This window comes from Euprymna scolopes, chromosome 28 (genome assembly GCF_053919585.1).
Source record: "Euprymna scolopes isolate OS-2025 chromosome 28, ASM5391958v1, whole genome shotgun sequence".
Classification (NCBI taxonomy): domain Eukaryota; kingdom Metazoa; phylum Mollusca; class Cephalopoda; order Sepiida; family Sepiolidae; genus Euprymna; species Euprymna scolopes.
Genome location: NC_136509.1, coordinates 13,356,028 through 13,369,206, shown reverse-complemented (window position 1 = coordinate 13,369,206; position 13,179 = coordinate 13,356,028). Strand labels below are relative to the sequence as shown.

General features: G+C 35.1%; 1 protein-coding gene across 4 annotated transcripts in view; it reads right to left on the bottom strand.

The window, feature by feature from the left end:
* Nucleotides 1–13,179, bottom strand: part of LOC145249474 (protein FAM13A-like) — a 388,341-nt gene that overhangs the window by 235,289 nt on the left and 139,873 nt on the right. For all 4 annotated transcript variants that reach the window (XM_080111053.1, XM_080111056.1, XM_080111054.1 and 1 more), the window contains exon 4: nucleotides 1,870–1,902. The gene's annotated coding sequence lies outside the window, so the exon portion shown is untranslated. The remainder of the gene's footprint in view (nucleotides 1–1,869; nucleotides 1,903–13,179) is intronic.

The following is a 13,179-nucleotide window of genomic DNA, read 5'->3' as shown; positions in this document are numbered from 1 at the left end:
CATATGATGATTACTAAGACTATTGAAAATATATCAATATCCTTTATTTACTAGTTTTTGTTTAAATATTAAAATCAAAATTCACCTATGCTAAGACAAAGTTAGAATTTGACTTTTTTTCTGGATTACCTCGAGTGGTGTCTAATATCTATTTATTAATACGACCGTATGCGTGTTATTTTGTGTATCATGCTTACATCTTTTATCTTTCGAGTGACTGTCAATTGTTATGACCTATTTCTTGTAATAATTTTACCAAAAATTCTTCATAAGTTTTGGTTCCAGTTATAGCTGAAGGAATTCTTCTTCATAAGTTTTAGTTTCGCTTTTGTTTCAAGCTGATGCACCCAAGTCATATGGATATATTTTTTTTATATTTGAAATCACAACTTTATAATATATAAGAATCAATAGAAAATGAACTATAATAGTATATACGAAATCTGCATAAATTAAAATATCATATTTAAGTGTATTTTATGATCAGGCTACGCTGGACGTCCTTGCTAAATACTTTTGCAGTTTCAACAAAAGAGTTACAATAATATCAGGGCGTCTCCATTTAGATTGAACATCCACAGAATGCCAACATCAATATGTCACATATGAAAGAGCCGACTGCAGAATTTCCACAAGTCTCGCTAGTATTTTAATTAATATTATAATTTCATGTTTTTGTTTCCTTGGACCAATGTTCAGGAGATATGGAGAAAAAATAGATTCGTACTACCATCTATAATTATAAAAATCTGGTGTTAATAAATGAATGCCTGAAGCATTAACACCTATTTGGGGAGAAGGTACGAGGGTCAGTCTAAAAGTAACGCCTTTTTTTTTTTTTTTTTTTTAACTCAAAAAGTTGAATTACTATGTGGTCAATTAAAACAGAACACAGACGATGACATTTTGAATCGGCAGTCATCTTTGTAGATAGTAATTATATATATGTAGCAGTAGACCCTATAACAGCAACAATACAAGTCTCTAAATTATTCAATATTTGCTTGGTACTGATTGAATCAAAATTTCAATTTGTTCCTGATGTCAGACTAACTTTATATATACATTGAAATTCAATGAGAACTAAAGAAAAGACTTAGTGAATATAAAAGAGGTATAAAAAAAAAACATTGAATAAACTATTCTCTTATGCATTAGAACATGATCATTCCTTTAACTTTAAACAAGCTAAACTCATGAAACTTACTTTAACAACTGAGGAAATACTGTGGGAGCCAATGAACTAGGGAGTAGTCTATTATGAGCAGATCATGGCTGAAGCAGGCTTTATTAAACCTAGACTGTGGAATGAGTAAAACACATTCGTTTAGACATAATAGAATAGAAAGAGACATCTAAGTAGAAATTTGTATATAATAATAAACTTGTAAGCGAATGAAGATTTACAATTATTTGGGTGAGTAGACCAAGCAGGTGCGTAATTCACAAAGGAAAATTCCTGCATCTACAATCTTATTAAGTTATTGATTTTGGCCTTTTTGGTCAAGATCAAAGTGTAGTATCTGTTCTTCAGATGCTGCACTTCTATTTCTTGTTCTCTTTCGGTGGAGGAGAAATCCTTCACGACTGAGACAATTTTTATTTTTGTACCTTTTCTCCACGTTAAAAAACGACCCTGGTGTCTAACTCTGTCCCGTGGGGAGGCATAGTAAATAGGTACAATCTTATTAAGTTAAAAAAAAAAAAAAAAAAAAAAAATGAAAAACAAAAACAAAAAAAAAAATGAAAGATTTTCTTTCAGACATTTTGTGATATAATAGTGTTATATTTTATGTAAAAAATCAATACATAAAAAGCAAAACATGCTTGGCTTAAAAAAAAAAAAAAAAAAGGCAGATGGTAACTCACCTTATACGGCAGTTATGTAATACACAAGGATTCCTGAAAAATAAAAGAAAATAACATGTTTAAAATAAAATGCAATTTCTATTCTATTAAGTTTACTATAAAAAAAATAAAACCATTCGATGAATGGTGTAATCTCCTGCAATATTAAAAGATGTTTTCTTTGTTATTTCTGCACCTATTGATATTTTAAAGTTGAAATGTTTAGATAGAGTTTTTTTTTTGGGGGGGGGGCAGAAAAAAAAATTAAGCATCATTAAAAATATGCATCTCACACGTGAATCCAATTATTACAGCCAGTCATAAGAAAAGTAAAAAAAGTATTTAAGGAAAAGTAAATGTCGGTTATTTTGTTTGTTTCAAGTGTTTGTGATCGTCTAACAATTCCGTTATTGGTTTGATCAGTAAGAAATTGATAAAAACTTTCTGCTGAAAAAAAAAAAAAGATTAAAAAGAAATCTGAAACAAATGTTAATATTTATTAGAACATTACAAATTTGGAATATGCCATAAATTTTGTATTCTGACAGGTCGAAAACATTACCGAATGGCGGGTTTAGCTACTATTTAAGATACATGGAATATGCTAACTTGTTCTGATTTTCTATAATATATACACACACACGGCATAATCATGTCAACACACCCGTTCTCGTCAGATCACCAAAGATAAGTAATGTTGAGCCTGGTTAGTACTTGGGAATTTTAGGTGCTGTATGTGCTCTCCACTTATCTTGGCATTTGTTTCCAGTCGTCCTGCACATACACTTCACTTGCCACTAGTATTTAACAATGTCAAGAGAGGCGTGGTTGGAGATTGTGCACCTCCTGCCACAAAAATTGCATATGCAGACACCCCTTCGGTAGGCATCCATAGTCTGTGAAAGACTGAAGGAGTGTTGTGTTATATATATATATATATATATATATCCTGATTTTTGTTGATTTTTTTTTTTTTTTGATAATACAATTTATTAGTGTTTCCAACCTTAGAGAGCTAGGAAATACATTTTTTCTTAGAAGATCGTCCATATTTTTTGGACATAAACATTATTTACTTATTTTACTTATAAAACAGTAATTTACGAACACATCTACAACAGTCAAACTACATTGATGATCAGTAGAACCATACAACACTTGTTAGTAGATTTAAAATAAACGTTCACATTTTTTTAACGGTTTAAAAAAAAAAAAAAAGTGTGAAATTGTTTTTAAATATTGCTATTTATGAAAAACAGCTTGCTGCCCAACTCCCTACACAGTACACCTGATGCCAATGTCCCTGATAGTAGCCCTCTACAACAAAGTGGCAATGTGCCTTGTTTGGGGTGAAAATGTTAAAAAAAAAAAAAAAAAAAAAAAAAAAAAAAAATTAATTTTCGAATAAGAAAATATTAATCTTCAAGAAATTGGACAGTTTTTTTTTCTTTCTTTTTTTTTTTTTTGTTTTCCTTTCTTTTATATGCTATGGTGGTGATAAGTCCTGGCATGATTTGAGGTGCTTGGAGTTAAGTCAAAATGATGTTTATGTCAGATTAGTTTTTTGGCGCCTGTGGAACGCATGTAATATTAAAAACAATTTCACACTCGTCTGATCTGTCTAACCATTAAATCTTAAATTATTAAAGCGTTTCAAACAGTGAATTTCCTTTTTCACATTTTTTATTATCCTACTTTATTCGTTTTACTGTGGAGCCTACTATCCTACTCCGTAGCTGATCAGAGAACCCACTTCATCCTTCAATAGGTTCTCCAGTCCTTGAGAGGCTCTAAAGCTAATAAGAAAATATGATAATCGAAGGCGATTTGTCTGAACATGAATTCACAGAGACAAACATAAATTAAACGACTCCAGGCATACGCAAGGACAATATTGATTAAAAGTTATAGTAGCTAACGTAAAACTAGTTCTCACATCAAACAGGATATCATCTCAAATGAAAACCGAGATTACCAACGCAAATGTATACTGTTAATAGTGCTGCAGGATTTGAAGCGTATCTAATAGAAAGGAAAAAGACCAACGGATTAAAAAAAAAAAAAAAAAAAAAATGCAGTCTTCCAAAATAACATGAAAGCAATATATAGAGTGAAGTGAACAGATCGTATTAGAATAAGTGATCTTTTCTTTTCTTTTTTAAATGGAAATCGTTCCAGACAAGACATGAAGCTACTTGACGTAAGGAGCTTTTAAAAAAATACTATTTTGAGATTTAAAATAAATAGAAAATGATGAGTTTTTGATGGATGATTCCGACTCAGAAAACAGTAATTCTTTCCTCCTTGTCATAAACATTGCTCACGGCATGTTAGGACTAAAAGACAAAATAAAAGAAGCAAGAGTTACAAAGCTGCTGAAAGTAAAGTCAAGGTCCACTTTCTACTTTCTTTTAATTAGTAACTAGCGGAGGTGCCCGGCGTTGCTGCCTGGGTGTTTGGGTGGTGTAGTAATCTCTGGCTCTGATCTCGAGAGTGTGGTTCAGTGGGGGAAGACGTGGCTGGTTACCTTTAATGCATCCAAAACCAAACTCCTATCCTTACATCGTCAACGCTCTGATCCCCATCTGGCATCAATTGTGATGGATGGCTCTCGTCTGGGTGAGGCCTCGTGTTTTGACAAGCTTCTGGGTTTGACCTTTACTCTTGATCTGAAATGGCTTAGTGGGGGATGCCCTTTTCTCTACCCTGCAACCTCTCTCCCACATAAGAGACGTTGCGAGCCTATCCTTGTTTTATCGTTATTTTCATGGCAGGTGCTCGTCTGAACTCCAATCTCTGGTCCCCCCCTCGCCAATCTTTTACGAAAAACACCCGTCTAGCTGAATCCACTGTGAAAAATTTCCCCCACTCTATATCTGTGCCTAAATCAAAACGCGGATTCCATGAACAAAGCTTCTTTCTTAGAACTGCACACCTGTGGAACTCTGTTCCATCTGCCTGCTTCCCACCGGACTACAACTTGGATGTCTTCAAGTCCAACGTTAACAAATTCCTAATGAACCGCCCCTTAAGTAAACACTTCATCAAATCTCCACACTAACGTAATGTACTTGCAATAACCCTTATCCCTGAGTGGCTTCCGGGCCTTGATAAGTGGTGATCACTGTGTAAAAAAAAAAAAAAAAAAAAGTAAGGAACCCCGGGCAGGAGTGAAAACAGTAGGCAGAGGTGTAAAAAAAAAATTTTTTTTAAAAGTAGTAGGCAGGCAGGCAGGCTCGAACTCGTAACGTGAAGGAGAAAAAAGTTTTAAAAAACATGTCTTAGCTGATGTCTCCAGCACCTGACCGGAAGTTCCAAATGTTGAAATTAAGCATAGCCAATCCAACTGACACGACAACTTGTGAAAATGGTGATGCAAAAACAGACCCCTCCTTGTAGAAAACTGGCCAGTTGAGGGTGAAGGAATTAATGTTTTTGGCCAATTTTTTTATATTTGTCATCCGAAGGATTGAGCTTGAAAATGATACTGGTCTTGTCAGGATTCGATGAGTCGTTTTTGGCAAACATGAAAACACACACACATTTTGCCTTTTATATAATAGACTAGTGGTGGTGTCTGGTGTTGCCCGAGTGTTTATAGGTGTGTGTTGAGATAAAAACATTAAAAAAAAGTTGTAATAGATAGGTAGGCTCGAACCCAAACCTTTGACGCGAAGGTGGAAATGAAAGTGTGAAAAAACCTGACATCTTACCAAAAAGCGTTCTTATTTAACGATTAAAAAATTAAGTGACAGGCACATAAATTTAATGAGATCAAACATCACGCGATAGGGAATGAAATCCCACATTTAACTATGGCTGCGAGGCAGTTTTTTTTTGGTTTTGTTTCCAAGAGAAAACCAGCTCCCCATAAATATGGAAGTGTCCAAATGAATAGCAATTGTCTGATATGAGGGGGGGGGGCTTCACACAGTGATCAAAGCTAATTACTGAGGTTGCTGTCGTTAGTTTTGCTTTTTTATACGAACACCACAAACAAACAGGCATGAAGGCAGAATAGTGGGAATTTTTAGCGTGTAAAAGTCGCTCAAATAAAATATATTTATGACCTCCTTTCATAAATCAGACATATTATAATCTAGAGAGTATATAACAAGTTCTAAGAATGAGTGACCACTCCAAGCCCCCTCCCCAAAGCCTTTAACGGGCATATGACAAAAATGCACACACATGTTCGCTTTTACATAATAGATTAGCATGGATACCTAGTGTTGCCCCAGTGGACATGAAGTGTGTGTTGGACACAGCTGCTATACTAAGGATATTGAGCAACCCCCAGAAAAGAACGGAAGAGAAGGTGACAACTTCCCCACCAGATATTTCGGCAGCCCTGGCGCTGGACCTCCCCCCCTCCCCAAAATAAAAATAAATCAATCAAAACGATTCTTTCAATTAAAATAGTAGCAAGTGCTCGTGTGACTGCAAAAAAGAAAAGCCGTGGTAGGCAGGTTCAAACCTGAAATGCAAAAGGGAAAAAACATTATTGGCAAACGCTTTTGCCCACCGGACCATGGCAACTTATGACGTCATAACTCTTTAAAATAAGGTTTTTAAACATACATTCAGTTTACTAGGCGTTAATGACTTGCAAAAATCTGGACACCAAAAGTGACCCCTTCGCCCCCTCCGCCGTGCAAAAAATGGTTCAGTTAACCACCACAAGATTAATCTTTTTTCTAATTTTCACATATTATGCATCGAAGGATCGCTCTTTCAGATGGTACCAATTTCAACCTGATCCAATGCGACTAACAAAAGTTTTTAGCGGACATACAAATATACAAGCAAACACACAAAGTGACGTTTGAGATTTATATAACAGACGAAACTTGTATCAATATCCTCTGTAGTTGACTGGAAAGTGTTAGGACTGTATGAAGACAACAACAGTCTGAGTGAGATACATGTGTCTAGAAGGGATGGTGGAAGGATGCAGAAAAAAGATAAACTAGCAAGATGGCATGATAACGGATATTTCTGGAATTTATTAGACTGTCAATATAGTGAGAGACAGTAAGTTATGTCCGGTATTGTTTTTTGATATTAGAATAACTGGATAAACAAAACAAACTCTGGTTGCTTGGGATGGAGAGGAGCTGCAAAACTACATCGTGATGGATGTGGGCAATCTTTATTGCTATATTAAAAATACAGATGTTACAACAATGGTGAAACTAAAATTATTTAATTGTGGAAATTCCACACCAGACTCTTTCATACGTAATATATTGATGTTGGCATTCTGTGGATGTTCAGCATAAATGGAGACACTCTGACATTGTCATGCTAGTGTTAAACTGCAAAAGTATTAAAGCTAGCAGGGACGCCCTGCATAGCCCAGTCGTAAAATATGTATATGAAAAAAAAAATTTTTTTAAATTAACCATCCACAAAGTTGGCATTTTCTTTATTAGTGTCGCTCTGGATGAATATCTAAAATTTAGAAAAAAAAAATATCCATTCCTTAAAACTAAATGCAGATTTAGTCATGGGAGGTCGGCTTTTTAGCCATTTTATGTACTAATTAAAGGAAAGTAACTAAAACTTAATTAAGGAGTTAATTGGAACCCTTATATCGACTCATTCCTTAAGGTACCTATAAAAGAAAAGTTATTGGTGTGTATGTCCAGAGAGGAATGAGCTGAGTGGAGAAAATAGGAAAGTGAGGAGAGGGAAGGAAAAACGTGGGAGGGGAGAAAAGTTTTAATAGAAATATGTTACACTTTGTTCTGGGTAATGCTGGGCAACCCTGTTAGTATATTATTAAAGGCTGATTTTCAATTGCAAAGTTGGTCAACTGCACAAGAGATTTATCTTCTGTGACAGGAAAATTTAGTTTGTCATAGCTCAAAAACAATGGAGGGGAGCTGGTCCATTTGTCTATTGAAAACAACTTCATGTTAACTAGCACAAAATCTAAGAAAAAATTATGCACAGAACATCGCAAAAACAAAAAAGTCAAATTAATTTCATTTTGAAACAAACATTCAATGGAGATTATGATATTTTCAAGACTTCTGTGCGTTTAGTTTTGTCAAGATGGAATGGTGGTAAGGTGTAGAAAAAAAAAAAATAAAAAAAAGGAGGTGAACCATCGATAACATGTTTTTAGACTTCCAGATCAATCAGTCAGCTAAACAAAAGCAGGAAGATGGAAGGTTTTGGGGATCGTCATCACGTGATACATTGTATTTTTGAGGATCACCTTAAACAGAAAATACAAGATGCCTTCAATAAGTTTCCACTATTTTTGTACAAGCATTCAAAATCGTCATGAACCCTTGAAAATTTAGTATGTTATTGCTATACATTTTTTAAGATGACTGACTAATTTTTATGATTCCAAGTTCATATGAACAGCTACAGCAGAAATTAGAATACACCTTACTAAAGCCTAATTGTCACAGCTGGTGGATTTTAAAAATGCAATCTGGACGTGGTATTTTAGAAGAACGATATACAATAAAATCCTGTTTTAAACTTGGAAAAAATGCCACAGAAACGTAGGGAATGCTGAGCAGCAAAATACATTTACATTTTTGCACATTGGCATGGTTGGAGAAATTGGAAGCAGGGAGGGAATTCCAGATGCAAGTGATTTGAAGAAATAAGCTATTTCAGCAGGAAATCTTTCGGTGTCTAGGAGGCAATACAGGTACAGTAAGTCCATCGAAGCACATTCGATTTAAGTATTTGTAAAACAAGGAAGCACAGAGATGCAGCACTATGGAAATGCAACAAGGGTTGGAGTTTGGTAGATTATACGGAACCTATTAGTTTAGAAATTCTTTTTTTGCATGCTGTCCAAGGAGTACCAGCTCAGATATGGCAACAATACTTTATGAAGAGGCAAATGATGGTTTTATAGAGATGCAGATAGCGGGGATAAGAATCTGGTCCACATGAGATGTGAAGATTTTTTTTTTTATGATAGCCAGGACATTGGAAATCTAAAGTGGGTTCTGCTCATCGTGAAAAACTAGACAGAAAATGGTTTGCAGAATTCAAAGTAAAGTTCATATCAAACAATTTTGAGTAAGCAATTTAACCCCATCCATTGCCATGGAAGCGACTTCATAATAGTTGTAGTCTGCAGGGAAGCAGTTCTGTGATGTGTACCATAGACGGAAAGTTCTTGAGAATAAGTTGTTTGTGGAAATTCTGCTTCACTAAGTAGATGGGAGAAGAAAGGAAAATTCTTTCCAGTTGCGGTAGATAGAATCAGAACTTTAAGCTCAGTCCAGCATCTTCAAAGGAAACAATGATAAAGCAGAGAAAAACTAGCAGCGTCTTTGTGAGAAAAGAGAACGTAAAAGAGATCATACCTTACCAAAATGCAAATTCAATTTTGCTTAATATTTAATTAACAACGTCTTAGAATTACTGAGGATATCTCTGAAAATCTTAAGTGAGAAGTTTCTAGAAGAAGTTTCTAGAAACAAAGAAGTTCTCATTAAATTTGCCGAGGCGATCGTTTTATTAATATCCAGATAGTAGTAAAGCACTTTAAAAAAAAAGGGGGAGGAGAACAAAGGAGGACAAAGATTCAAAAATAAGTGACCAAACTCAATCAGCTCACCTGCCAAAGAGAAAGCTCTCTCCATTGCGACATTTTATTTAGGACTTCCTGTTCATGATGAAACTTCCTGGCCACGCAGAGCAAGTTTTACTCTTCACTTTTAATGGACTTTTCCATTCTCTTCATTTTAAACTAACGTGGGAAATCTTTACATCTAATCTGATTTTTTTTTTTCAACTGAACATTGCAGCATAAAATAAGAGAAACAATCAACACAAAGTCTGGAATCTGTGATGATCACAAGAACACAATAGCAAAAAATCTGGGAGAGCAATTAATGTTGGATTAAAATAACTTTTTAAATAGTCAACTGAGTGGATCATCGTTCAGTAGAGCACAAATGCGATAATCCAACTGAAAAACATTCCTTTCTTTTGTGATGGAAGAACTCATTGTAAAAGACAAAAAAATCTCAAAAATGTTTAAAACAAAAGAAAAAAAAAAGAAAAGGAATTCAACATTAGTCATAAGAAATCTTATTCAGTATGCATGATATTTAAACAGTTAAAAACACCCATAGAATACAGAACTTTTTTTGTCTTTTTTTGCATCCGTTGTTTACCGAGTGAAAAGTCTATCAATTATGTGCGTGTAGTATAATAACGTATGAAAGTGAATCCTGGCCAATGAGAGTTGAGGACATGAGATGCATGGAGAGAAATAATATGAAAATGATATAATGGATGTGTAACGCAAGTTTTAAAGGCAGGCTTAGTTCAGATAATTTTACAGGAAGATTAAATCTGGACAATATAGGGCGATGTGTGCAGAACAGGAGACTCTAATGGTTTGGTCACATTGGAAGAATGAATGAGAGTGCTTTGGTTCATAGACATAGAATAGTTGCGGTAAAAGAGTCAGTTGGCAGGGGTAGGCCAAGGAAAACATTGGAAGAAGTGATAAGGACGGACTCAAGAAAAAGAGGGATAAAGACCTGGTCAGATAGATAGGTTAGTTAGGAAGTCTATTAAAAGCCACTAAACACATGCTAGATTGTAAAACAGGGGTTAGACTGATTATAATTATTAGTTGGTGGATACAGTAAGAACATTTCCCTTACATAATACAGAGAGAATCATGAATCACAAGAATCTGTTGCTACATCTGGGCCGATGCATCTGCCACTAGTCTCTCACTCCTAGACAGGGTTAAAAAAAAAAAAAGAGTTGCCAACCTAAAAGGTCCTTAACTATCAACTAATCTCCAACCTTTGTCCCATCACTGAAATGTAAACGTGGCATCCTTGTGCCTGTTTTACAAGTATTTCAATGGCAAGTGCTCTGACAAACTCCAAGCACTAGTATCTCCTCGACGACAATACCCTCGACAAACCTGACAAGCAGAAAATCCCCACCCCTACACTGTAGAGATCTCTCGATGCCGTAAAGCCTTTTATTCGAACAGATTTTTCCCTTGGACTGTTACACTTTGGAATTCCCTCCCAGGGCCCTGCTTCCCTGACTGTACCGACGTGCAGAAATTCAAGTGTAATGTGAACAGACATCTCGCCCAACTCCATAAGTAGTCTCTCTGCAAATCTGGTCTCAAATAGTAGTCCCTCACAACTAAGTGGCTCTGTGCCTTGTTTGGGGTGAAATGACAAAAAAAATTAATGAGTGGTTATTTTAGAGAATTTATTCATATATTTCCATTCATACAAAATCAAATGCTATTAACAATCAAACATTTTTTTCTGCATTTCGCAGAATAGGATCCATCATGAAATGAAGACATCCTGTCAGCATAATTTTCTTTGGTTGATTTGGAACATATGCTATCAGTTTCTCAGTGTTTTCATTTTCATCTAAATCCTTCCACCTGACTTTCAAAATACTGTAACCGCATCACATCAAAATAAAATCAATTTGAATTTTGGATTCCATGTTTGCTGATATCCATCTGTAGAAAACGACTTTATGTAAATTTCATATCGATTATTATTATTAAATTATTTTGATACAAAAATGCTTAAATGGTTCTCCTTTATTGTTCGAGATAATGAGGCTAAATTTTCCTGTTGCAAAGGAACATCTGTTGTGTAATCAATCAACTTTGCAATTAAAATCATCCATTATGAATATATGCACAACTACAGAATAATCTCGACAAAGTTTGATCCTGATCTTCAAGATGGGATTTACTACTCAACCTGCAAGATCTTCCTATCAGTTCTCCGTCTGCTGATTCGTGACTATCATTGGTTTCTCACTTCAACAACTGGGAAAAAAGGTAACAAAGAAAATTAGTGCACGATTGATTGGTTGGTTGTTTAGTTTTACAACGTATCAAGCATCGTTGGGTCATTTTTTTTTTTTCATATACAATTGGATGCTGAATTCGTTTAAAAGAAAAAAAAAAATTAGTGAAAGCCATCAATTTGGGTAGGTGGAATGATTAATGGATTGGGGTTCAAAAGGATGACCTCAGCATGCAAGTCCATATGATATGATTTGACGTTTTTTAATTTTTGAGATGAGGATTGGTTATTCGTATTATTTGGATTCATCGGACTACTGTTCTCATCTTGAGGGCGATCTCCAATCATGGCTGATGGAACAAGAGCATGCTACCCCCATGAAGTAAATAAAGGGTTCCGTTCGAAATTCCATCCAAATTCCTGAGTTCAGAAACATTCTCAAGTTTGACAAGATACACTTGAAGAAAGTCGGAGGTTACATCGACCGAAATGTGAAAATCACACCCAAGATGAGAATAGTAGTCCAATGAATCCAAATAATATGGAGGACATGATTTCTCATCTTTTTCCTATCAATCTCACAAGAAAGGCAGCCAAGGAAAATCTGCTCAGCCTCAAAAACCTTAATGGATAGAAAATGTGAGTTAACATCAAATGGCAGCTCATGCTATCTTTCTGTCTATCTCTCTCTCTAAACAGTGATCATCTCTTAATCTCTCTCTGATATCTTTAATCATATTTGTCATAGCTTCAAAGCTTATAAATCCTCCTTTGAAAAGAAGCCTTGTGTGTTAATGTGAATGAGACAACAATGATTAGAAAGTAGCAGTGTGTATAATGGGTTATACATACCTCAGATGAGGTAACCTTGTAACAAGAGTAGTGATAACTAAGGGGTGATTCTCAAAAACCCTAAATTCTTCAATTAGAGTTGCACCAGGAGATGCAATTTTGTGTCATACCCAAAAAGAAAAGGCTTAAATAATTGATAGGATTGGGAAATAAGGTAGGCAGAAACAAAAATGACAGAAAGGACTAGGAAGAATTGATTTCAGGATGGGGTAGGAGTGAATATCTAGTACAAGAGTGTAAGAGACAGTTTAGTATTGTTTGGAATTACTTCTTTTTAACCCATACATGAGCCGTCCCCAAAAAGTATTATCAATCCAGGTTATAGGGAGAGTAATGCTGACTAAAAGGGAACCCCATACTGACCGATTGAGGTCTCACCACCAGATGCACTTTACAGTGATATCTAGAAACTAGTTCACAATTTATAGATCTGATAGGATATGAACAATGTTTAAACATTACAAAGTCATGAAAATATTAAAACTGGTATAAATTTGAGAGATGCAAATTTTAAGGAATGACTATGAAATTTGCAACTAGCAAAGGATACACAATGTGCCTGTAAAGATCTACCAGATGAGATTAAGGATAGAGAAGGATTGTGGCAGTATCAAGTTACTGCTCTCATTTTTGTAAACAATGACTAATACACCAATCGGCAGAGACAGATTTATGACCCACA